Source organism: Aotus nancymaae, unplaced genomic scaffold (assembly GCF_030222135.1).
Source record: "Aotus nancymaae isolate 86718 unplaced genomic scaffold, 86718_ANA_hifiasm-v0.15.2.pri h1tg000049l, whole genome shotgun sequence".
NCBI classification, from domain to species: domain Eukaryota; kingdom Metazoa; phylum Chordata; class Mammalia; order Primates; family Aotidae; genus Aotus; species Aotus nancymaae.
In genome coordinates this window covers 14,166,626-14,189,694 of record NW_026988463.1, presented here as the reverse complement: position 1 = coordinate 14,189,694, position 23,069 = coordinate 14,166,626, and the positions used below count along the sequence as shown (strand labels likewise).

Sequence of the window (23,069 nt, the reverse complement as noted above, 5' to 3'; positions counted from 1 at the left end):
TTTCTGATGTGAGCACTTACCGGGTAAACAGCTGCATGTGCTGGCCTGGACGGTAGGCTGGTTCTGATGCCTCTTGTACTCCTGTGTGCTGAGGTTACCTGCCGTGCAGCAGGAGGAAAAGGGTCCACTATTGGCAGAGTCGTCTTCTAAGGGCTCTTCTTTCTTCCCCCCTTTCCCTTAGCCTCTCAGTTACGTGTTTGCATTTGCCTGGGGCGTGTTAAGGTGCAGGGACAGTCGTGCCTCTGTGCAGGCATGCTTGCGCCCCCAGCCTTGTAGTGTTTATCTTTGCTGATCTTTTGATTTCTGTTACAGAACCTTGGATATTCATTTCCCATTTTATGGTGAGGTCACCACTCTCTCTCGTGACGGCACCAGGGTCCTGATCTTTGCCGTCTCTCTACCCCATGTTTCTGTTTCGCTTCCATTTCTGCTGAAGCCTCACTTCCGGTTGTGTCTCTAATCTGGAAGTCTGGAGTACTTGCGAATGAACAGATGAACTTCCTTTAGAGAAACACTTGGAAAATGATCCAATACTCCTTTTTGGGCGACAGATAAAAATACTTGTAATTATAGTGGCTGGTTTTCAGCTTTTCAGACCCACACTATTTTGGGCCTGTTTTATATTTGCTTTCCTCTTTGAGGCGGGAAGTGGCTTCAAGAAGCCACTGCTGGGTCCCCAGAAGGAGTCATATGGACTTGATGGAGGCGAGTGAAAGAGATCTAGTCCTGTCAAGGTTGGGCTTAGAGTTCAGAATACATCTGGTGAAGGGACAGGGCTGTCCTGAATGCTGCATGAGCTCAGCCTGCTGGCAGCATCAAGGGCTTGTTGCTGGCAGCATCAAGGGCTTGTCACTGGCAGTGTGGAGCTGGAGAAACTGGGGGTGTAGGGGGAGTGGAGAACGCTGAGACAGGAGGGACTTGTTGCATTGAATGCATGTAGATGGACAGTGACAAACTACTCCTGGCCCAGTCTGCTTGGGCATTTCTGTTTCATCTTCAAACTCTCCAGTGGCTCACTTTTGCCCTTAGGTTCCTTTAAATGTAACGTGTTCACATGTTAAACCTTTTGGCTCTGCTCTTGCCTTCCTCTTCATTCATGCTTCTCATCTTGCTCTGAGCATGTTTTAGTTTCCCAAATGCATGTGTTCTCACTGCAGACCTTTACACAGGCAGGTTTCCCACTTGGAACCCTGTTCTTTTTTTATGAACTCTCTCCTGTTCCTTTTCCCTGGCTGACTTCTGATCTTTCAGATCTCATCCTGGCAGCCTTCTCTAATCACAGCACAGCACTTCTGAAGACTTCAGTTTGCCCCAGATGTCCCATCACGTCCTTTGTGTCACCTCTCCTAACCCTGCTAGTGTAGTGTCATCAATGTGCCTCACTAATGTGTGTTCTCATCTCCGCCATTCTTTCCCCATGTTCTCTCACTCTGCTTTACATTCCACAGCAGCAGCTGCTGAGCTGTCTTGTTCGCTGTTGTGGTCTCATCTTCGCTCATGACTTCTGGTACCTGGTTGATGTTTGTATCATTTAATGGGTTTTTTTTGGTTGCAGAGTTAAAAAAAAAAAAAAACTTGGCTCAAGCTGTCTGTGAAAAAGACTGTGTTGTTTATCAAGGCCTGTCTCATTTTCTTTTTGTAGACACATAGGACAGATGCCTTTCCCAGTCTCCTTTATGGGTAGTTTGGGACTGTGTCACTAGTTTTGACCACTGGGCTGAAAGTAGAAGTGATAAGTGTTGTCCCAGACTGAGGCATAGGAGAGTGGGCATGAGTTTTCTTGGTTCTTGCTCCCCTGCCATGGTGATTCTGGAAGCCATTTGTTCCATGATGCATAGCTAGAAAATGACACTAACCTGGATCCCTGAGTCACTGCTTGGAGGAGAGTTGCCCTGTTGTGCTGCTGGATCCACTATAGACTTTTGTAAGAGCAAGAATTGACTGGTATCTGTTCAACTTGTTATTACCACTGAGTCGAGCCTATCGTGATGATCTCCAGGAAGGGAATCCCTTGGCCCAAGGGAAAGGTGGCTTTAGCTGTGGCAAATGCTCGATACTTGAGCTATGTCACCAGGCTCCTGTTTCTCTCTCTTTAGAGCTTTCCTCTCTCCTTTCTGGGTTGACATCATTTTTGGTAGGTATATTAGTCCATTTTCATGCTGCTGATAAAGACATTCCCAAGACTGGGAAGAAAAAGCGGCTTAATGGACTTACAGTTCCACATGGCTGGGGAGGCCTCATAATCATAGCAGAAAGCAAGGAGGAGCAAGTCACACCTTACCTGGATGGTGGCAGGCAAAGAGAGAGAGCTTGTGCAGGGTAACTCCCCATTATTAAACCATCAGATCTCAAGAGACTTATTCACTATCACGAGAACAGCACAAGAAAGACGTGCCCCCATGATTCAGTTACCACCCAGTGGGTCCCTCCCAGGACATGTGGGAATTGTGGGAGCTATAATTCAAGGTGAGATTTGGGTGGGGACACAGCCAAACCGTATCAATAGGTTTTCTTCCTCAGGGTCACAGATGGCTGTGATCACCCCTGGGCACACAGGTTTTCTTCCAGGTTCACACTGATAGGAAAAAGTGAGTCTCTCTCCATTCCTGTCAAAAAACTTATATTTACTCTATAGAATTAGCTTAGGTTCCATTCTCTGCTTTGAGCTGATCATAGGATCTTGCTGGTGCTAAGACAGGGAAGAGCTCCACTGAGACATGGAGAAGAGAGGTTGGGGAGAGGGATAGATCCTCAGATGAAAACTGGGACTGTTGCTAGGGGAAGCGCATGCCATGGTGGCAGAAAACCAAGGTTCACTTTAGTGCTCAGTGAGTGAATGAATGGATGAGTGAGTGAAGAGTGAGTGAGAGCCAGATCAGTGGATATATTGGTTAATCAGTCTTCTCCCTTGCCTTGGGGGGCTCACAGCCTACTAGTGGAGTTACCATGATAAAACAATAGTTTATAGCAGCAAGCAGTCTGAAAAGAAGAGGGAAATTGGTGCTGTCAGATCTGCTGGTGGAGGGGTTGTGGTGTGGGGTGTTAGAGAAGATAGTGCAGAAATGTTCATTTCGAAGCCGGGCTTTGCAGGTAGAATAGGACTTTGCCAGTGAGACAGGGTGGGGAAGGGCAGTCCAGATGGCAGGAACAGCAGGTGCGAAGGTTTGACCACCTGGGTGTGTCAGGTGACAACTGACTGATAGACCATAGAGTGAGACAGAGGCAAAACGCCTCCGTAGTTTCTTTTTTAGCACTGTTTGTCATTCCTTCTGAAGAGAGTCTTTTAGGTTTCAGATGCTACAATTAATGTTTCTTTTTCTGAAAATGGTAGGCTTGGAAAGTTCTCCCTTTTCCTTGTCTTGTTCTGTTTTGATTCTCCCTAACACAGGTGCATGGGGATAGCTGCACCTTCCTCCCGTGGTCACTCTTGGCCCTTGGACAGGAGTTTTTTTCCTAAGTCCCAGCCAGTTGTTTCAGACCCATTCAGGAAGACTGAGTTATGTCAGGCAAGTCAGTGGTGCTGAGAGTCTTCTGTTTCTTAAAGGTACTCTACTAGTTAATGGTAAGGGACACTGCCAGAAGACTTTAAGCTTGAATGGCTTGTAGCAGTTTGGCTTGGAAGACATCTTGTAAAAAGCGTTGCCTCCAGCTGCCCCGTCATTTTAGAAACATCCCCTGATGTATAATAGTGTGACTTAGGACTTTGCTTCTAATAGTGTGATGATTATTGTTTGTTTCATTCGAAGGATCTAAAACCTTCTGTCCCCTGCCTGTTCTCTTCTCCTGTGAGGCTGATACAGGGCACAGTGATTCTATTGTTAGTCTTGTAAGGATCAGAGGTTTTTCCCTAACTTTAAGCTCTTATGTAAGAATTGTTGCTAATGTCCAGCTGAACAACTTTCTTATGTAGAATAAATAGAAATTTTCAGCAGAGTAGTTCATTCTCTTATTAATGAATTAATAATGAATAGATACATTATTTAAATCCAAATTAATATAATTCACACCATTTGATAAACATGTACTATGTGTCAAACACTGGGCAGGGGCATCATATGTATCTTTTTATTATATATATTCAAAGAGATGGGATCTTCCTATGTTGGCCAGGTTGGTCTTGAACTCCTGGTCTCAAGTGATCCTCCTACCTTGGCCTCCCAAAGTGTTAAAGTTACAGGCATGAGCCACCCCACCTGGCCCTATTATATGCATCATGTAATCTTCACGGCAACCCTGTGAGGTAGTGGTGGTGGATACCGAGGCTCAGAAAGGTTGAGTAGAGGATCTCAAGTTGCGTAGCCGGAAAGTGGCTGAGCTGATATTTGGACCCAGTTCTGATAACAACAGTGACTGTGATCCTAATTTCCTGCCATTTAGACAGCGTTTTCGTTTTCAAAGATTAGCTAGCCTGTGGTGGAGGTTAAGCTCACCATTTCTGTATCCTGATACATTTTGTGACTGTCTTCTAGTGGAAGACTTTTCTAAAGGCTGAAAGAGACCTGAAATTGGACTTGGAATGACTTTGAGGTCTTGTAGCTTCTCCTGATTTATTACAGTGCAACTTAACTGAATGAATTATTTAGCTCAGCTAATAATATGCTTTAATCTAATAGCTTGGTAGAAAGAACATATTGAACTTTTTTATTTAATCCACTTTGGGGGCATATTTGAATGGATTAAAAAAATAAAATACAAAGAACCCTTTTATCAATTAATTTTGAGCCATTCTGTTCTTTTGGAAAGCTACAGATATCTTTCTCAGTGATTGTTAAAATCCTTATCAGGCTGGCAAGCTTGCATTTATTCAGTGCTTATACAGTGCGAAGTATATTCCTAAGCACCTTATTTATCTCATGTGATCCTTATAACCAGTCTGTGCTGGTAGTATTACTCTTATCCCCCTTATACAGAGGAGGTAACTGAGGTGTGATAAGCTTACTGATAGTCAAGGTCACGTAGGTGCTCAGATTCCAGACCCAAAGCTCCCAGCCACTCTCTGTGGAAGAGAACTTCAAATACAAACACCAGGAGATGATGGTCCGTCCCCACTGTTGGTCAGAATGTGAGAATCAAAATCTTGGCTCTGGGCGCATGACTGGGTCCTATCACCTGACCTCTGTGAGCCTCAAATGTCTGCATCTATGGCCTGGAAATCATCATTTCCAATGTGTAGTATGGGGAATTGTATGCATGGCCTGTCCCCACTCATCTCTCAGGTGTGGTGCCTGCTGCAGAGGGGGACCCTCTTGTCTCATTTACCTGTTTTGGGGACAGACAGTGTCACTTTCAGTGGAACAGCCCTGAGCCCTGCTATGCATAGGGTCGCTGGAAGTCTTGTCTGGTGCCTCCCTCCTCCGATGGGCTGAAAATGTCCCGGCATGCTTGCTCAGGGAGAATGAGCCTTCTTGGTTTCTAAAGACTCACCCTGTCTACTCCCAGGCCTGGGAAGTCCACAGTTACCCACCTCCCTCTGCTGTCTGTATGCAGGGATCTGGGCAACTGTGGGCTTGTGTAACCACCATCATGGCTCCTTGCTAGCTGACCTGGCTCCCTGCCCTTTGCCTGTGCTCAGCGGGGAGCACAGTTCCTCTCTGGGTAGGTTCATGTCCTTTCAGTCACAGCCCAGACCTGCCCGTGTCCCCAGGCTGGCTCCCTGCCTCCTTCCTGGCTTGCTATTGCTTGGCCGAGGACTAGAGCTGCCTTGGACCTCTCTGGGCCTTTGTGTCCAGGCCTAATGCAGCTGCAGGGAGCCCCAGGGAAAAGATGACTGTCCCTTCCTGTGTTAGTCTGTTTTCATGCTGCTGATAAAGACATACCCAAGACTGGGTAATTTATTTAAAAAAAAAAGTTTAATGGACTCACAGTTTCATGTGGCTGGGGAGGCCTTACAATCATGGCAGAAGGTGAAAGGCACATCTTACATGGCATCAGGCAAAGAGAGAATGAGAACCAAGTGAAAGGATTTCCCCGCTATAAAACTGTCAGTTCTCGTGAGACTTACTACCAAGAGAACACTATGGGGTAAACCGCCCCAAGGATTCAATTATCTCCCACCAGGTTCCTCCCACACACATGGGAATTATGGAAGCTACAAGTCAAGATGAGATTTGGGTGGGGACAGAGCCAAATCGTATCACATCCCATGTCCTTGCTTTTTCACTTCTCCTCGTCTCAGGGTTGACTTTCCTAGGATGACTGGCGTTGGGGTCACCAGTTCCCTTTAAGGATAGGCACACTCCGCTGTGGGGCAGTGAAGCCAGCCTCTTGCTTCAGGATAAGTTTCCAGAATCTCTGAACATTCCTTCTCTTCGTACCAACCCAAGAACTTTTGCTTGCCAGGTCACCCACTGATTTCTTAGTTTTGTTTTTCAGAAAACAACTCTCACAACTTCCTTTGTGGCTAATTTTTTCCCAACAGCATCCTGCTTTTTCTGCAGCTTCTGTTGACGAAGGTGCATTTTACCTCTGGAACCCTGTCTCCTTGGGCTTTCTTGTAGTGACTCACAGATTCCATTTTCAGTACCGAAAACTCAGCTTTGCCAGGGCAAATGCTCAGCAACTCTTTTACAGTGACAAGTACTTTAGAAAAGTTTCAATTCACTGACTTCTCTGGGCTACAGAGGCAACTTGCTGCACTGCTTTGAGCTAAGACTATTTCTTTAGCAAAGGATATTGAAATTGGGTTCTGTTTCTTTTTTCCCCCAACTCCCTTCAAGTGGATTTTTTTAAAAATCCATTTTTAAGGTAGAGAAGGGAGATGAGTCTTATAAAAACTTGCAAACTGTATTTTGACAAAGACCAACTTCGGTGCACCAGTGCTTTCATCTCCAGGAGCTCGAGATTAACGTTTCCAAAAATGAATCTTTTAAACTCAGTTCTTCTCCTCAAAATGAAATATATTCTCTGGTAACTACCCACTTCCTACTTTGTAATATGTAGAAATCATTTTCCCTTTGTGAGGAAAACTAGATTTAAATGCTAAAATACTATCTTTTTGTCTTCTTGAAAAAATTTTCTTCCTTTGGTGGTAAAAAGCTTTTAAAATTAATGGAAAATTCTCCGCTTCCTGTGCTCTGGCTCGGGAGGAGAGTGAGATACCAGTTTCTCTGTAAATATTGTAACAACAGCCTTCCTTGTGTTAAAAGGTTTGAACTGCTTTGATGGAGTATATTTTAAAGCACAGTGACAGTCAATTTTGATGAAAAGTGATAAAATTGAATGGATAAAATTGGCTTTCAGCAATTAGAAGGCTCTGTACCTGTAACTTTGTGCCCATGGCCCTTATATATGTGGGGGGAAGAAAGAAATTTCCGGCAATTTTTTGACACATCAGAATTATAACCATTTTTTTTTGTATAGCATTTCATATTTCTTGATCATTCCTGGGTCAGCAGACTTTTTTCTATAAAGAGATGAATTAGTAAAATCTCTCCGTGATGTGGGCCATGTGGTCCCCTACCACTGGAGCACTGAAACAGCCTAAGACAATTTGTAAACATGGTTGTGTGCCAGTAAAACTTTATTGACCAAAATAGACAGGGGGCCAGCAGGTCACAGTGTGCCAGTCCCTAATGCAGATACTGCTCCTACTTAACGATGGTGGTGATGCTGACAGGGATGGTTATGCCGTTAGAATCAGCTCCTATCTTCAGTGCCTGTCATGGGCCAGGCAGTAGATAGATTTACTCTTCATAAACACTTTAATGAAGGGTAAACATGGTTATCGCCACTTAACAAAGGACTAAAGTGAGGCTCAGCTAGGTCAGGTGACTTGCTCTGTGCCAGGGTTCTCAGCCCCAACACTATTGACATTTTGGGCCACAGAATCATTTGTCATGGGGCTGTCCTGTGTGCAGTAGGATGTTTCTTGGCATGCCTGACTGCTGCCCACTAGAGGCTGGTGGCACCCCCTTCCCCACAACTGTGATAACCACAAACGTCTCCAGATGTGGCCAGATGTCTCTGGCATCAGAATCCCTGCTGGTTGAGAACCACGCCTCTAGAATATGCCACCTTTTTCCCCCTTGTCCAGAGAGAAGACAGGGTTAGGGGTCAGAGGCTGGAGACAGGGGCAGAGCACACCAGCAGCCACACTGGGGCAGGGGCCATGACACCTGTTGGGGCCCGGGTTTCACTGCTGCATATGAAGCAGTGTGTGGTGAGCTGAGGCCCTGGGGGTTCTGGGCGTCAAATCCCACTTGCATGCACAGCCAAAGCAAGGGGGTGATTTTCAACCAATGCCAGTAGGATGTACCATGTCTAAATGTCAAAATCTGGGCTGACAAAACAAAATATTGGTTTGTTTTGTTCTACACAGAAATGACTGCCCCCAAGCCAGTGCTCTTTGCCTTCGTGTGTGTATTCACTGCTGTTCACCTCCGTGTCCCTGGCTTCCTTCCCTTCTCCTGGCCTCTCCTACTGGAAATTTGCTAAGAGAGATCTAAAGTGTCCTCAGCACCACCTGTAGGGTTATAAAGACCACAGAGTTAAAAAATGGTAACTGTGGGTGGTGACGGATGTGTTCATTTGATTGCAGTTGTCATTGTACAGTGTATAGATACTTCAAATCATCTCTTTGTATACCTCGACTACATTCAATTTTTATTCGTCAATTGTACCTCAGTAAAGCTGGGAGAACATGTGAGCTGTGGAGTGTCATTGACTGGCTTCCAAGTGTGGCTCTACCTGTGTCTCACTTAACAACTGTGGGAAACCTTCCCAACTTTGCTGAACTTCACTTCTCCCCTCCAGAAAGTGGAATAATAATAGCATTTATGGGCCGGGTGTGGTGCCTCATGCCTGTAGTCTCAGCACTTTGGGAGGCCCAGGCGGGCAGATCACTTAAGGCTGGGAGTTCGAGACCAGCCTGGCCAACATAGAAGAAACGTAACTCTACTAAAAATACAAATGAAGCATCTGTGATCCCAGCTATTTGGGAGGCTAATGCAGGAGAATTGCTTGAACCCAGGAATTGGAGGTTGCATTCCTCTTATGGCATAGTTGATGTGGAATGATCAAATCAAAGTGAATGCTCAGTGAATAACTGGTATGATGATGATGATGATGATGATGATAGTGACGATAATAATACACAGATAATTTCCCTAGACTCCTCGTCCCCTGGATGGTTTTCTGCAGGGCTGATATTTATCACCTTTGTCAAGGTTTCATACTTCGCAGAATCTTGAACAGGCCTGCACAGATTATGCCTTTTCTTGCCATGAACAAGTCTGTGATCATGAGAAAGTTACTAACATCTCTGAGCCTCAATTTTTCTTATCTGTAAAATGGGAATGGTAATAGTTCCTATCTCCTAGTCTTACTGTGAAGAATAACTTAGTATGTTTCTAACATTTAGAAGAATTTCTGGCCCTTAGGAAGGGCAATATATATGCATGTTGTGTGTTTCTAGATTTTCCTGCCAATAAGAGACAGAAAATATTCTCCTACTTTATTTTCTAGAATAGACCAGGCATCCTCTGCTGCCTCCCATGGCTGGGAGGACCCTTGCTGCCTTTCACCACCCAAGGATGGTTGGGTGTGGGTGTCCCCAAGGACCCAGGGGTGATGATGTGGGTATAATGACAGCAGACACAGTTGCTTTCACATGGGGCATGAGTCCCATGTGCCTGGTGGTATTTCCAGTTGTTACCTACATTAACTTCATCATAATGCAATGTGGAAGCCAGGGAAACCAAGGCTTGATTTTATTTATCCGTTTTCATGATAATGAGTTGCTTCCTTTCTCTCCTACAGAGAGGACCAGTGAGTCATTAAAAAAAAAAAAAAGACCGGGTGTGGTGGCTCATGCCTGTAATCCCAGCATTTGGGAGGCTGAGGTGGGTGGATCACTTGAGATCAGGAGTTCTAGACCGGCCTGGCCAACATGGCGAAACCCTGTCTCTACTAAAAATGCAGAAATGAGCTGAGTGTTTTGGCGGGTGCCTATAACTCCAGCTGCTCGGGAGGCTGAGGCAGGAGAATTGCTGGAACCCAGGAGATGGAGGTTTTGGTGAACCGAGATCATGCTACTGGGTGACAGAGCGAGACTCCGTCTCAAAAATTTAAAAAAAAAAAGAACATTGCAAATTTATGTATTTAAACCTATTTGATGTTTTCCAGTTCATCACAGTATTTTTTCTTTGTGATATTCAAGTTGTCCTATTTCGACCCATGGGGCAGTGTTTAGTTTGATTACTGAGTCCTCAAGAGTTAGTTTTTGCCAGCACACTGGACATCAAAGCAAAGAAACTAAGGTATTCTAGGCCCTTCTTGTACTTCATGCCCTAGACCTGGAAGCACCTTTTCCTCCAGGTGGTCCTGGTTCCTTGACTTGGAAGAGGTATTTATACAGCATAATCTAGGTGGTGTGGGTGCTCATTGCTGCTGGGTTGGTTATTGTCTAGGCCTTTTCAATTCAGTGTTCACAGCTAGAAAATCTTACTCTTTCTTCTTCCCCACCTGCCTCTTCCCTCCCTTCCCCCACCTCATCCCTTGTTTTTTAGTAGAATACATATTATGATCTATACAGGTAGTTCTAATTTAAATTTTGAATTATGGGTTTTTTTTTTAACTTCATTTAATATTTATGTCTTTTTTTCTCATGTGAGAAATCTCTTAATGGCATAAATAAAACTTTTTTCCTTTTTTTTTTTTTTTGAGGTGGAGTTTTGCTGTCACCCAGGCTGGAGTGCAGTGGCGTGATCTTGGCTCACTGCAACCTCCGCTTCCCTGGTTCAAGAGATTTTCCTGCCTCAGCCTCCTGAGTAGATGGGACCACAGGTGCACACCACCACACCTGGCTGATTTTTTTGTATTTTTAGTAGAGACAGGGTTTCACCATGTTGGCCAGGCTGGTTTTGAACTCTTGACCTCAGATGATCTGCCCACCTCGGCTGCCCAAAGTGCTGGAATTACAGATATGAGCCCCTGCACCTGGCTGGCATAAATACAATTTCTTATGAGGTTTTGCTAATCTGATAGGTGAGTAATGTAATCTCCATGTAGTTTTAATTTGCATTTCTCTGATATGAGTGAAAAGAACCATTTCTTGTCTCCCTTCTTCCACCACTTTCTCCCACCAAGGCAGAGTTGATCATGTTTCCCTTCATGTCTCCATACTGCTTTGGAAACAGCACCCTAATAGCATCGATCCTCAGTGATCAGCTTGGTGATTTGTCTACCTCGCATCACTGTAGAGTGAGATCTGTGTATTTTACTTTTTTTATCTTCCGTTGTTTGGCATTGTGTTTTGCCTTAGTGTTTATGAATGACTTAATAGTTTTGACACTTTTTCCTTAGATCTGTTAACCTCAATCCATTTTTAATTCCTGTATAACTGCCTTTCCCCAGCAGAGCAGCTAAAAAAAGAATGATGAGAGAGAATAGCAACACAAGAAAAACAAGCTGTTGAGAAAACCCAGATGTCGGCTTGTAGCCCTGACTGATCTTTGAGTTCCAGACACACGTTGCTCCAGGTGCCTTCGTGACATCGCCATGGATTGTCTGAAGCAGGATTTCTCAGACTCGGCCTTAATGACATTTTGGATGGTGTAGTTCTTTGCTGTAGGAGGCTCTCCCACACATTGCACGGTGTTTAGTGACATCTCCCCACCAGTCTTACCTACTCGATGCCAATGACATCTCCCTATCCCAGTTGTGATAACCAAAAATGTCTCTCGACATTGCCTAGTCTGCTGTTGGAAGTAAAAATGCCCTCCTTTGAGGGCCACTGGTTTAAAGGCATCTCACACTGAATGAGGCCAGCATAGAACCCAGTTCTTCCTCCTGATTTGCCTGTCCTGTGGTTTTCTCCATCTTTCTAAATGATACCACTTTCCATTCAGTTACTTAGTCAAGTTAAACAGCCTGAGTCCTCCTTGATTTCTCTTTTCCACACTGTGTACATCAAGTCACTCATTGAGTTATATAGTCCCTTCTGAAATATCTCATAAAGCCAGCCATTGTTTTCTATCTGTATTGCTACCACAAGTCTAACCTGCCATTTACTCTTGCAGGGAGTACTACCAGTAGACTCCTTCCAGGACTCTGCGAGCTGATTTCAAATCCATTCACACTCTGGTGTGTGCCCATGTCTCCTGCCTCACCTGTCACCATATTCCTTGTTCTACTCTGGAGCCCCTTCCCCCTCCCCCTAGGAAGGGCCAGGGTCATTTCACCCTCCAGACCCACGTGTTTCCCATATTCCCTCTCCCCCTACATCTCCGCATGGCTGGCTTCATGTCCTCCAGGTCTCTGTTCGGTGTCACTACTTCAGTGAGGCCTTCCCTGATAGTCCAATCTGTTCCCATGGTGCCTTGCGTCAGGTTAATCCACCATGTTGCCCGGTTTTATTTTCTTGATTGAAATAGCAGGATCTTTAGTCTTCTAGTTTACATCTTTGTTGGCTCTTGATGGCCCATCTCCTGTCTAGAATGTAACTTGCAGGAAGGCAGGGATCGTGTTTACCGTGCTTCTCTTTGAATCCTGGCTTGGAGGATGGACTTTGCATGAGATAGGCACTAAGAGACTGTGGCAGGGACATTTTGGTGTTTCTCTGGGAGGACTCTAGTCACGGTTTACCCTGCCCTGAGGACAGAGGAAGAAAGATGTTAATCCTCAGAGTCCAAGCTCTTTTACAGGTATCATCCTGAATATACTTGACAGTCACACCGTCACTTTCCTCCTTATCTAACACTGCAGCTGCTGGTCGTCATCCCTTGTACCATGTTTAAAGAATATTAATCCTGAAGGTAAATTTCAATTATATACAAAAGAAAGATAATGTACTTAGAACCTAGTTCTGTCTCGATTCACAGTGCAGGAAAAGAACCAGTGCTGACAGTCCTTTCTTTATCGGAATCTAGGATATGTGTATTACCCAGTGATCTAAGACAGAGATGGGAAAACCTCTTTTGTAAAGGGCTGGAGAGTGGACTTGTTAGGCTTTGTGGGTGGGATGTACGTCGTAACTATTCAACTCTGCCAAAGTGGCGTGGAAACAGCTGAGTATAAGCAAATGGCCGTAGCCACGTTCTGTCAAAGTTGATGAAACCGATTTCCAAAAATGAAAATCAGTTTCTGCAGTTATACAGGCACACTTTTATGTTTTTTGCACAATGCTGTAATTTTCTCTTTATTGTTATTGATTGAGTTCTGTACTATCTTAGTGGGCTCAGGCTATTTTAACAAAATGCCATAAACTGAGATGCTTATAAACGACAGAATTGTATTTCTCACAGTTCTGAAGGCCAAGGTTAAGGCAGATGTGGGGTGGGGTGAGGGTCCACTTAGTGGTTCATAGAGGGTGCCTTCTTGCTGTGTTCTTACATCATGGAAAGACAAGGGGTCTCTTTGGGGCCTTTTCTATAGGGGCACAAATCCCATTCGTGAGGACTCTGCCCTTATGACCTAAGTGCCTCCCAAAAGCCTTGCTCTTCTAACACATTACCTTGGGGGTTAGAATTTCAGTGTGTTTTTGAGGGAACGAACACACACATTCAGACCATAGTTTTTCTTGTTCTGTCTTTTTGGAAACTTCCTGCTAGATAAGACCTTTTATAAAACACGGTGGAGTGTCTAGGGGCCACATTGTGAGGGTGAAGGCATTTTAAAAGAAATCTCACCAGGACACATTTTCTAAAAGCACTTCCAGTTTAAGAGGATCCATCTTGACTCTTTAGGAGCCTCTGGGTTTGTGTTAGTGAGGAGAAGCCCAAACTCTTCACTGTTTAAAAGTTTTCAAAAGCCAATTTTCGAGAAATGATATTTATAAACAACTGCGACAAGGTCATGTGATCTGTCAACATGAGACTCTTTTGTTATTGAATTGAGTTAGATAAAAGACCAGAAGGAATGCAGCCTGAACCATCTTGCTGCTCAGAGAATATTCATTTGCAATTTACCATGAAGCTGTCAGTCTGTCGCAGGCTGTAGGCTGGGAGCTGATAGAGGTAGGAGTTGGTCCACATAGTTGTTTTTGTTTTTTTAAAAAATTATAATTAGTTTGACCAGTATTAAAATACAGATTTTTAGCCGCATCCTAGTGAAACACTTGCCCATGAGCACCAGGAAAAACACACATAGCCATGTTCACGGCTTCGCTTGTGATGGCAAAACATTCCATACAACTTAGATATCCATCAATAAGAGAGGAGATTTTTTAAAATTATGTTACATTCGAGAGGCTGAGGTGGGTGGATCATGAGGTCAAGAGATCGAGACCATCCCAGCCAACGTGACGAAACCCTGTCTCTACTAACAATACAAAAATTAGCTGGGCATGGTGGCACATGCCTGTAGTCCAGCTACTCGGGAGGCTGAGGCAGGAGAATTGCCTGAACCCAGGAGGCAGAGATTGCAGTGAGCCGAGTTTGCGCCACTGCACTCCAGCCTGGTGACAGAGTGAGACTCCATCTCAAAAAAAAAGTGTGCTACAGCATAGAAATCAACACAGCAACGAAAATGGATGAACTTCAGCTGTGCACATTAGTTTGGATGGATCTCATGGAAATCATGTGGCTCAGAGACAGCAGGTTACAGCCTAACATGTGCATTAGACAATCAGAAAAATGTAGAATGGAATAGGAGGTAGGTTAAGAATTCACACTTGTAAGCTATACAGAAAGGCAAAGGCATGGTAAACATAAAAAGTAGGGTTGTTGAGGAGACACTGAGCACCACCTGTGGAGGTCTGGCATGCTGACCCTGACACAATGGTGGATGAATGAATGCACTCTCACACTGTTACAGTGATTCAAGTGGACTAGGGATGGCCCTCGGCTGCTTTCAGAGGGCAAAATGTGACCAATCAACTAAGACTCCCTCTCCACCGTTATATTTACTCAGTCAAGATTTTACAACGGAGGTTCTAAGTTAACACACTTGTGGATAATTGACGTGGTTAAAAGAGTTGTTTTAGGAATGATAAAAGCTTTAGGTTTAGGTCCTGGGCCCAGAGTAAACGCTATTAACAAGTGATTTCCCTTTGATCACCCCCTGAGAGGGCCATCCAGCACAAAGTTTACATGAGTAAACCGAGTAGAGACAAAGGAATGTGGGGTAAACAGACGTAACCTGGGAAAAGCCTCTTACTGTCCCTATATTCTCCCTAACTTAATGGACCGGCAGGCCACCTTCTGCCCGCCCCAGTAAAACCTTTCAGTCTTCCAAAAGGTTTGAGACTATAATCTATAACTTTCCCTAATATTCTCCATAATGTTTTGCCAGCCACCCCAAGTGAATATCGAAAGATTGTGATCATGGGAGTGGGCTAACATTGAAGAGAGGTTCTCAAAAGTTCCAGAAGATTCCATACCTTAAGATGGGCAGGTGATACACAAGTATATGTCTAATTATGGTTCCTCATTTCCTGTATGTAGATATGTGTTATTCTCTTGCATGCTTGAAATGTTTTATAATTTTAAAAACTGCATTTCTGGAAGCACTGGGCCAATTATTTCCACATAGCAGTGGTTGGCTGGGTGGAGTCACAGCTGCGTCCCTGAGAATGACACGTACCTTCTGGCTTGTCACAGTGCTTAGCTGTACTCTCTCTGTCCTATTCTCCTGGCCCAGCCAATCTCACCCATTTTCAGTGGCATTTAAGGTTTGAACCTCTGGCTCTGGGATGTGACGGGATACATCCAGTTGAAAATTGTCATGATGTTTTCTGTTAACACATTGGTAAAGCAGTTGTTGCTTATTCATACCGTGTGTAATAGGAGAGATTTGTACGTGAGTGAAATTTTTCCCAAGCGTAAGTAGCAGGAATGATTCTCTTGACCAAGTAGTAAGATCTTTTGGTTGCTGGGAATCCTATCACTAGTGGTTTCTTTTGTTTGTTTTTTTTTGGCCTTGAATTCTACGAAGCTTGGTGGAAATGTGAGCTCATCTTTAGCAAAAGTGGAGACCTTGTGACGTCTGGTTTTTGGTTCTAACCTTACTGTTGGCTTCACTTACTTTCTTTCTCTTCCTTTCTTTTTTTTTTTTTTTATTTTATTTTGTTTTGTTTGACATGGAGTCTCGCTCTGTCTCCAAGGCTGGAGTGCAATGGCGAGATCTTGGCTCACTGCAACCTCAGCCTCCTAGGTTCAAGCAATTCTCCTGCCTCAGCTTCCCAAGTAGCTGGGATTATAGGTGCATGCCACCATGCCCGGCTAATTTTTAGTAGAGACGGGGTTTTACCACATTAGCCAGGCAGGTCTTGAACTCCTGACCTCAACTGATCCCTCTGCCTTGACCTCCCAAAGTGCTGGGATTACAGGTGTGAGCCACTGCGCCTGGCCAGCTTCATTTATTTTCTTGCTTCTCCTCCTATTTTATTTCCTCACTTCACTTAAGAATATTACTCCATAAGTCACTTGTTTATATAAGTAGCCATATTCTTTTTCTAAAAAGAGAGGATATAAATTATAAACTTTCATTTACCTAGCATGATGGCAGAATATGATTTTGCGAGAACATTCTGGAAAGCTGGGCTTTATCCAGAATGTTTTATTCACAGAGCTGCCTTGATCATCTATTTCAGCTGTGCGTGTTACTAATTTTCCAAGAATGAGAATATAATTAAAATACACTTAATGGTAAAATGCAACTGAACATAATTTGATCTTCGATAATTTAGAAGGCAGTTAAAGAGCGTGCTGTGCCTCAAGGCCATAATTAGGAACATCAATTATCATAGTGTGACACTATAAAAATCTGGTTATTTCAGCTTTCTGATTATTTGAAATCTGTGGGAACTAGAATTGCGAGTCGGTGCGTGCATTCTGTGTATATATAGGTCTTTTGAGTCCCTCATGTGAGCATTTCATACATGATTTCATAGCTGAGGAGTGTGAGAAAGGAGAGGCAGGTGGGTCGCAGTGGAAAGAGTTCAGTTCTCCAGACATGTGCCAGCCAGCGCCTGCCATGTGCAGAATGCTGGGAAAAGAGTCTCTGCCTTTTAGTTAAATGTGAAATACAGGAATGTAAGTGGGTATTTTTTGGAAAAGTGGTGAATCTTTGGGCAGCACAGAACAGGTCTCTTACCTCAGCTAGAAAGGAGTTGTGAAGCAGTCTCTGTGCCAGGAAGTAGCACAGCTGTCGGGGAGGCAGCATGTGAGTGCAGTGGGACGAGGAACGATCTAAGAAGGCCTGAAACAGCCTAAATTGTTTAACGGGCTCACCTCTCTTTTCATCTTTATCCTCATGGTGATAGAGGAGAAGGTGCTAGAAAAGGTAGTGGAGGAGGAGATGGAGATGGTGGTGGCGGAGGTGTTATTGATGGAGGAGGGGCTGATGGTGGTAGTGTCAGGGGTGTTATTGACAGAGGTGGAAGGTGGTGGTGGTGGAAGGGGGGAGATCATGATGAAGGGGAAGGAAGGAGTGTGGTGATAGAAATGATGGAGGCGGAAGTTGTGATGAAGCTGTTAATGATGGAGGAGGAGGTGACAGTGGTGATGGCAGGGGTTTATTGGTGGAGGTGATGAAGGGGGAGGAAGAGGTGGTAGTGATGGAGGTGTTATTGATGGACGAGGAGAAGGCGGTGGTAGTGGTAGTAGGGGAGGAAGTGATGGAGGTGATGGTCATGGTGGTGTTTATGGTGGTAGTGATGGAAGTGATGGAGGAGGAGATGGTAGTGGGGTAGGGATGTAGGAGGTTGGGAGGTGATAAAGCAGGGGGTGGTGGAGGTGGTGATGCTGGTTTCAGCATTTGTTGAGCATTTGTATGCCAGTGACTCTGCTAAGCACTCTGGATATACTATCTCATTTAATCCTCATGTTAACCCTACCAAGGAAGGTAATTTTTATAATTTCTGTTTCATAAATGAGAAAGCTGAGGCATGCAGCAGCTGAATACATTCCTTGAGGAAGTCTCATTCCCTCATCTTCATTAGGTCATGGCTCTGGCATCCCCTCCTTAGAGAGCCCTTCCCAGACCACGGTGTTAAAACTCCCTGCTCCCCTCCTAAACCTCAGTGTCTGTCTCCTTTCTCTGCTTTGGTTTATCCATGTTAGTTGTCTTCTCATTTACTGTGTATTTTGCCTGCTCTCATCATTGGCTGTCCCCACTGGAAATCAGTTCCATGAGGGCAGGTGTTTTGGCTGCTTTTCTTCACTGTCCCCTGGGCACCTGGATGGTGCCCAGCACATGGTGGCTGATGCCAACAGAAGAGTCATACTTTCTCAACCCCTGAGCTCCAGCCATTTCTGCTCTGCGGGAAAGTGGGCCGAGTGTAATCAAAACCTTTATTTGTACAAGTCACACATCAGGGTTTTATTTGAAAATAAAATTTTAAAATGTTGGCGACTGATTTTAATTTTTAAAACCCAGCACTCTGGGCATCAAGCAAAACATGTTTGCTTGCCAAATTCAGCTTGCTGGCCACCTGTTTGCTTTTCTGCGTGGATCTGGGAGAACCACTTGACAAGTGTCAGCAGAGGTGTGACAAGGGTAGACCTGGGTGTTGTGAAGATCCCCCAGGCTGCGGAGTTGTATCAGGATTGGAGCAGGGCCAGGCTAGGGCAGTAATCCCTGCCCAAGGTGACAGGGACCCGAGAGCACAGCACTGTGGGCCTCAAGCCTTAGGCATTTTAGCTATCAGTGACTGTGACACTGACAGGTCCCTTCACTTTTCTGGGCACACTTGACCATCTTCAGAAGGAGCAGCAGAGCCATAGGCCAGAGGAAAAATCAGTGGTCCTAAGCCTGTCCTTCTGCCTGATTTAAAATTTTGCTATTTTGTTCTCCATAGATACATTTTTTAGCATTTTGATATTTCAGAACTTTGCATGGAAATATTATTTATTGTGATTACTTAGCTTTTTGCCACCTCCTTAAATTTTGCACCTAGATGCTGGGGCCTCACCCATTCAGAATCTGAAAACTTCTGAGTGGTGCCATTCCTAATTACAATTTTTAATTATAGTACTCTGGGCTTTGAATAGGGAAAGACCGTGTTTCCACTTAGAATTTGGTCAAAGCCCTTGTCCTTTTCTGTACGTCAAGATGGAGTACCGACGAGCTATTACCTTTTCAGATGGAAAACAGATATTTAATTCATTTTGCAGTTCGTTGAAATAGAATCTTTGGCTGGGGAATTCGCATATTACAGAGCCTTTGGAATCTTTGTCCTGTTCTGGCCGGGGCTGAGCTTGTAAATGTCTCTGAATGCATGTTTCACTGCCTTTCTAACTACATTCCCTCCAGCAGAAATTGAAGGCAACTTTAGAGTTTAATGATGATTGCTCTGAGTTAGGCCCCTGCTGATGGCAGCGCTCCTGCTGCAGTGGCATGGCCTTTGGGGACAATATTCAATATTGCTTCCTCAGCACTTTAGAAATTTTTCAGAAAAGTTACTAAGAATCCGACAGCAAAGGATAACCTTGTTAGCCGAGCTGTCCTGTGTAACTCATTGGTGGCCAGTCCCCTAGTTTGGGCAGTCTTTGCCTGTGGGGGAGGTGGGCAGTGGCTGCTTTTCAAAGGTTTGCTGTAAGAGAGGGCTTTGGTGATTGCAGGAACACAGCCTCAGGGCTGTCTACACCTGTGTGAGGGAAGTAGAGTCACCCTTTGGAGGGACTGCGATTAGATGCTCAGTACAGGCCTTACAAGGGAGAGGAGTTACCTGAATCAGGCCCCTCTCCTCCGAACCTTCGTCTCCCTCTGAAACAGTTTGTCAACAGGGTATTCTATTTCAGCCGCGGATTTCAGAATGCGCTCTGTCAACTATAATGGCTTTGATATAGAAAGATTTGTGTTGAAATTCTGTGTACTCTTAACCACACCGGGTCTACATTTTCTTGTTGCTCATGTGGAATGGTGATGCCAACTGCATATTATCACCATTCCAGGATGAATGATTGTACATGCAGGTGCCTGGCCGAGGGAGGGTGTGGGAAAGATGGCGAATCAGATTGTTAAGCCCATAGAGGGAACTGTATCCTCCAGTATACAATGAGGAATGCAGTTCCTGTCATTAATTGAGGTGATGTCACTAACATCATGGGGACAGTGCCAGATGTGTGGAATTATCAGACACATTTGTGACTGTTGAATGGGGCATGGATGCCTTCATGCAGGGCTGCTCTGGGTACAGTTTCCTACCCACTTTATTCAGAGTTTGGCACAGAGTTTGGAAGCTTAATAGTTGTCAAACATTTGCCTGTTGAATGCCTAGGCCAAGAAGAGGGGAGAAGTTGTCAGTGGTAGAATGTAGAGAGCACGCAGGATCATGTATGGTCCTGGATCTGCTGGAGCCCAGAATAGCTTGGAGAATCCGTCTTGAGGCCTGTTCATCTGTACAGTGGCCAAGGCCCAGATGCCCTCCGCCAGGCTCAGCCTTGGCTGGTAGGCACCAACGTAGCTGTGTTGTTCGTTAAAATCGCAAAACACACCTCCATCAGTCAGCAAAGTGTTGCTTCTCTGAGATCCTCTCATGTTGACCTTTACTTCTCCACTGACCTTGATCTTCTCAACTCCCAGCCCACCAAGAGAGGGGAGAGAAGAGGTAGGATTCCTCTGCAATCAGGGTCTGTTTGAGTTGCATTCAGGACAAACAACCTTTGGTGTGGACAGAGCGCTGTGTTAGCCACTGAGCCCATCCCTCATTCTGCCTTCATGGTGCTCAAATGGGGGAGATGCACAGATACGGGGCTACCTAAGCTCCAGCCTCCCAGTTGTAACAGTAGCCTATAGCCTGCAGGGGCTTGTTGTGCTGAAGGCAGTGCATGGTGTCTGCTCTGAGGGTTTTTTCCCAACCAGCAGCAGAGATGGCACCTCGCTAGTGGTGCCAACACCTGGCAGGCACATACATGCCTGCTGCTTATCTGGCCCCACCAGGTGGCATCCCACGGAATTGCCTGCTCATGGTGGCTTCTGGGTCCTACAGCCTCTGCTGTGTATCATTCTGATTGTTCAGTAATGTGCACCTTTCCCCCATAGGGCCTGGGGTATTTACAGATTTCATCCAGGCTTCCGGTTGCCTGTTATCCCTTTGGCTGGGATCAACCTTCTAATAGCGGCCACGTGCTGGATTGTTGCTATGGCCTGGCCCTCCCTGGAGCCCTCTACAGATACTGTCATTAATCCTCAAATCACTAATTCCTGGTGGGCACCATCATCACCCCTACTTCGTATTTGTTGCTTTGTTCTGCAAATACCTCCTGAGTGTCTGCTGTGTGCTAGTCACTGCTTCGAGTGCCAAGGATAAACAGGAAGCAAGACAGAAAAATCCTGGACTTCTGAGGTATAAGGCAGCTTGTTGCAATGCCTGTGTGATATTCTCTACTGCTGTTTACACATAAATGGTATTTCTACATGGGTACAAATTAAAGACGAGTCCATCAGTTTCTCAGCTGGAGAGTCTTGACAACATGTAAGGATTTATTTATCTAATGAGCACAAGCAACAAGAATGCTATCAAGTCCCGGTGGATGCAAGTGTGATTATGTAAGCTGTCTGTTACATCAAAAAGTGCAAGAAGCCTGTCGCATGTAGGAAGGAGAGAACGAGTTGGGGCAATGCAGGTCACGACCAGCTGGGGCTAATGGGACAAACATAAATGGTTATGGCAGAGACTGTTAAAAAGGAAGCCTTACTTTGAGAGACGTGATGGAAAGGTTGTCTGTCTTTGGGCCATTAGCATTGACAGAAACTGCCCTAAGATTATGCACCAGTGTGTTTGGGAGTTATCTGGGTGTTCTGCAGTTCTGCTCTGATTTCTGTATACAGCAAGAAAGGGAAGAACAGAGGTGGGCTTCCTCTGCAGTCAGGCTCTGTTTGAGTTGCGTTCAGCACAAACAACCTTTGGTGTGGACAGAGCGCTGTGTCAGCCACTGACCCATCCCTCATTCTGCCTTTTTGGTGCTCAAGTCGGGGAGATGGACAGATACGGGGCTACCTAAGCTCTAGCCTCCCAATGTAACAGTAGCCTACAGCCTACAGGGGCTTGCTGTGCTGAAGGCAGTGCATGGTCTCTGCTCAGATATTTATCCCTGCAGAAGCCTTTCTTCCCTGATCCCCCTACAAGATAACCTGTCCTCTCCCATCTGTTGCTCTCTCAGCCCCTCTTTGTCTGATTTTTCTTGGTAGCACCCAGCAGAGACATTTATTTGTGTCCTGTCTGGCTTCTCCATTAGCTTGTCTACTCCTTGAGGGCAGAGACTGACTAGTTACACCATGGTGTCCCAGAGTCTACTGTGATACCTCTCGCATAGTAGGTCTTTCCTGAGCACGTGGTGAATGAATGAATGCTCACAGTGATTCTCAGAGGAAGGTGGGTTATCACTGCTTACTTCAAGTGAATATGTTCAACACTATTAAATCTCTCCCTCCAGTTAGTATCTGGCTGCAGGTGTTGAGTGTTTTGGAGGAATTGGAAGGGTTTTCCTTAGAAAGGGCAGTGGATTTGAAGGCACTGCATACCTGTCATGCGGTGCCTTTGACCATCCCCCTACCCTTGGCCCGAAGTCTATGTGCATCCTCTCAACTTTGTAGTTGAAGTTCCAGCTCAGTGCTAGTTTGTATTTTGTCTTCATACTTCTTGAGCTAAATATGCAGCAGAGTTTAATCAGAAGCAGGATCACCAAGATAAACACACACGTGTGCACACATACACACAATTGCATGCACACATGCACATGCACACACACGCATACACATGTGCACACTCACACACACACATAACATACACAAGGCATAGTTGGAGCTGAAGTTCTCTCGTGTCAGAGATCATACATGCACTGCATTTGGAGAGACTCATTGAAATGCTAATCTTAATACTTGACCCTGAAAAAAGGATGGACCAATGAGATAATACTCCACCTTCAAAGGCAAGGTTCTCATTCCCTTCCTAGGGTTTTATCCGCGGGAAAAGGAAATAGACGTTCACACAAAGACTTGTGCACAAATATTCAGGCAACTTTGTGTTAGCCAACAACTAGAAAAGGCCAAATGGCCATTGGCAGTGAAGAGATACACAAGTCGTGTCAAGGAGGAATGAACCACTGGCACATGTAACAGCATGGATGAATCTCAACATAATTATGCCAAGGGAAGAAAAGACCATAAAGAGCATTTGCTCTATGATC

The 23,069-nt window shown here is 44.9% G+C and overlaps 1 protein-coding gene and 1 non-coding gene across 3 annotated transcripts in view; one reads left to right on the top strand and one right to left on the bottom strand.

The window, feature by feature from the left end:
- The window catches only part of SNX29 (sorting nexin 29), a 596,058-nt gene that overhangs the window by 314,602 nt on the left and 258,387 nt on the right, over window positions 1–23,069 (top strand). The gene's annotated exons all lie outside the window — the stretch shown is intronic.
- On the bottom strand, window positions 8,113–8,239 carry LOC135269167 (small nucleolar RNA ACA64). Its single transcript, XR_010337465.1, has one exon. It is a non-coding gene; the product is annotated as a small nucleolar RNA ACA64 (small nucleolar RNA).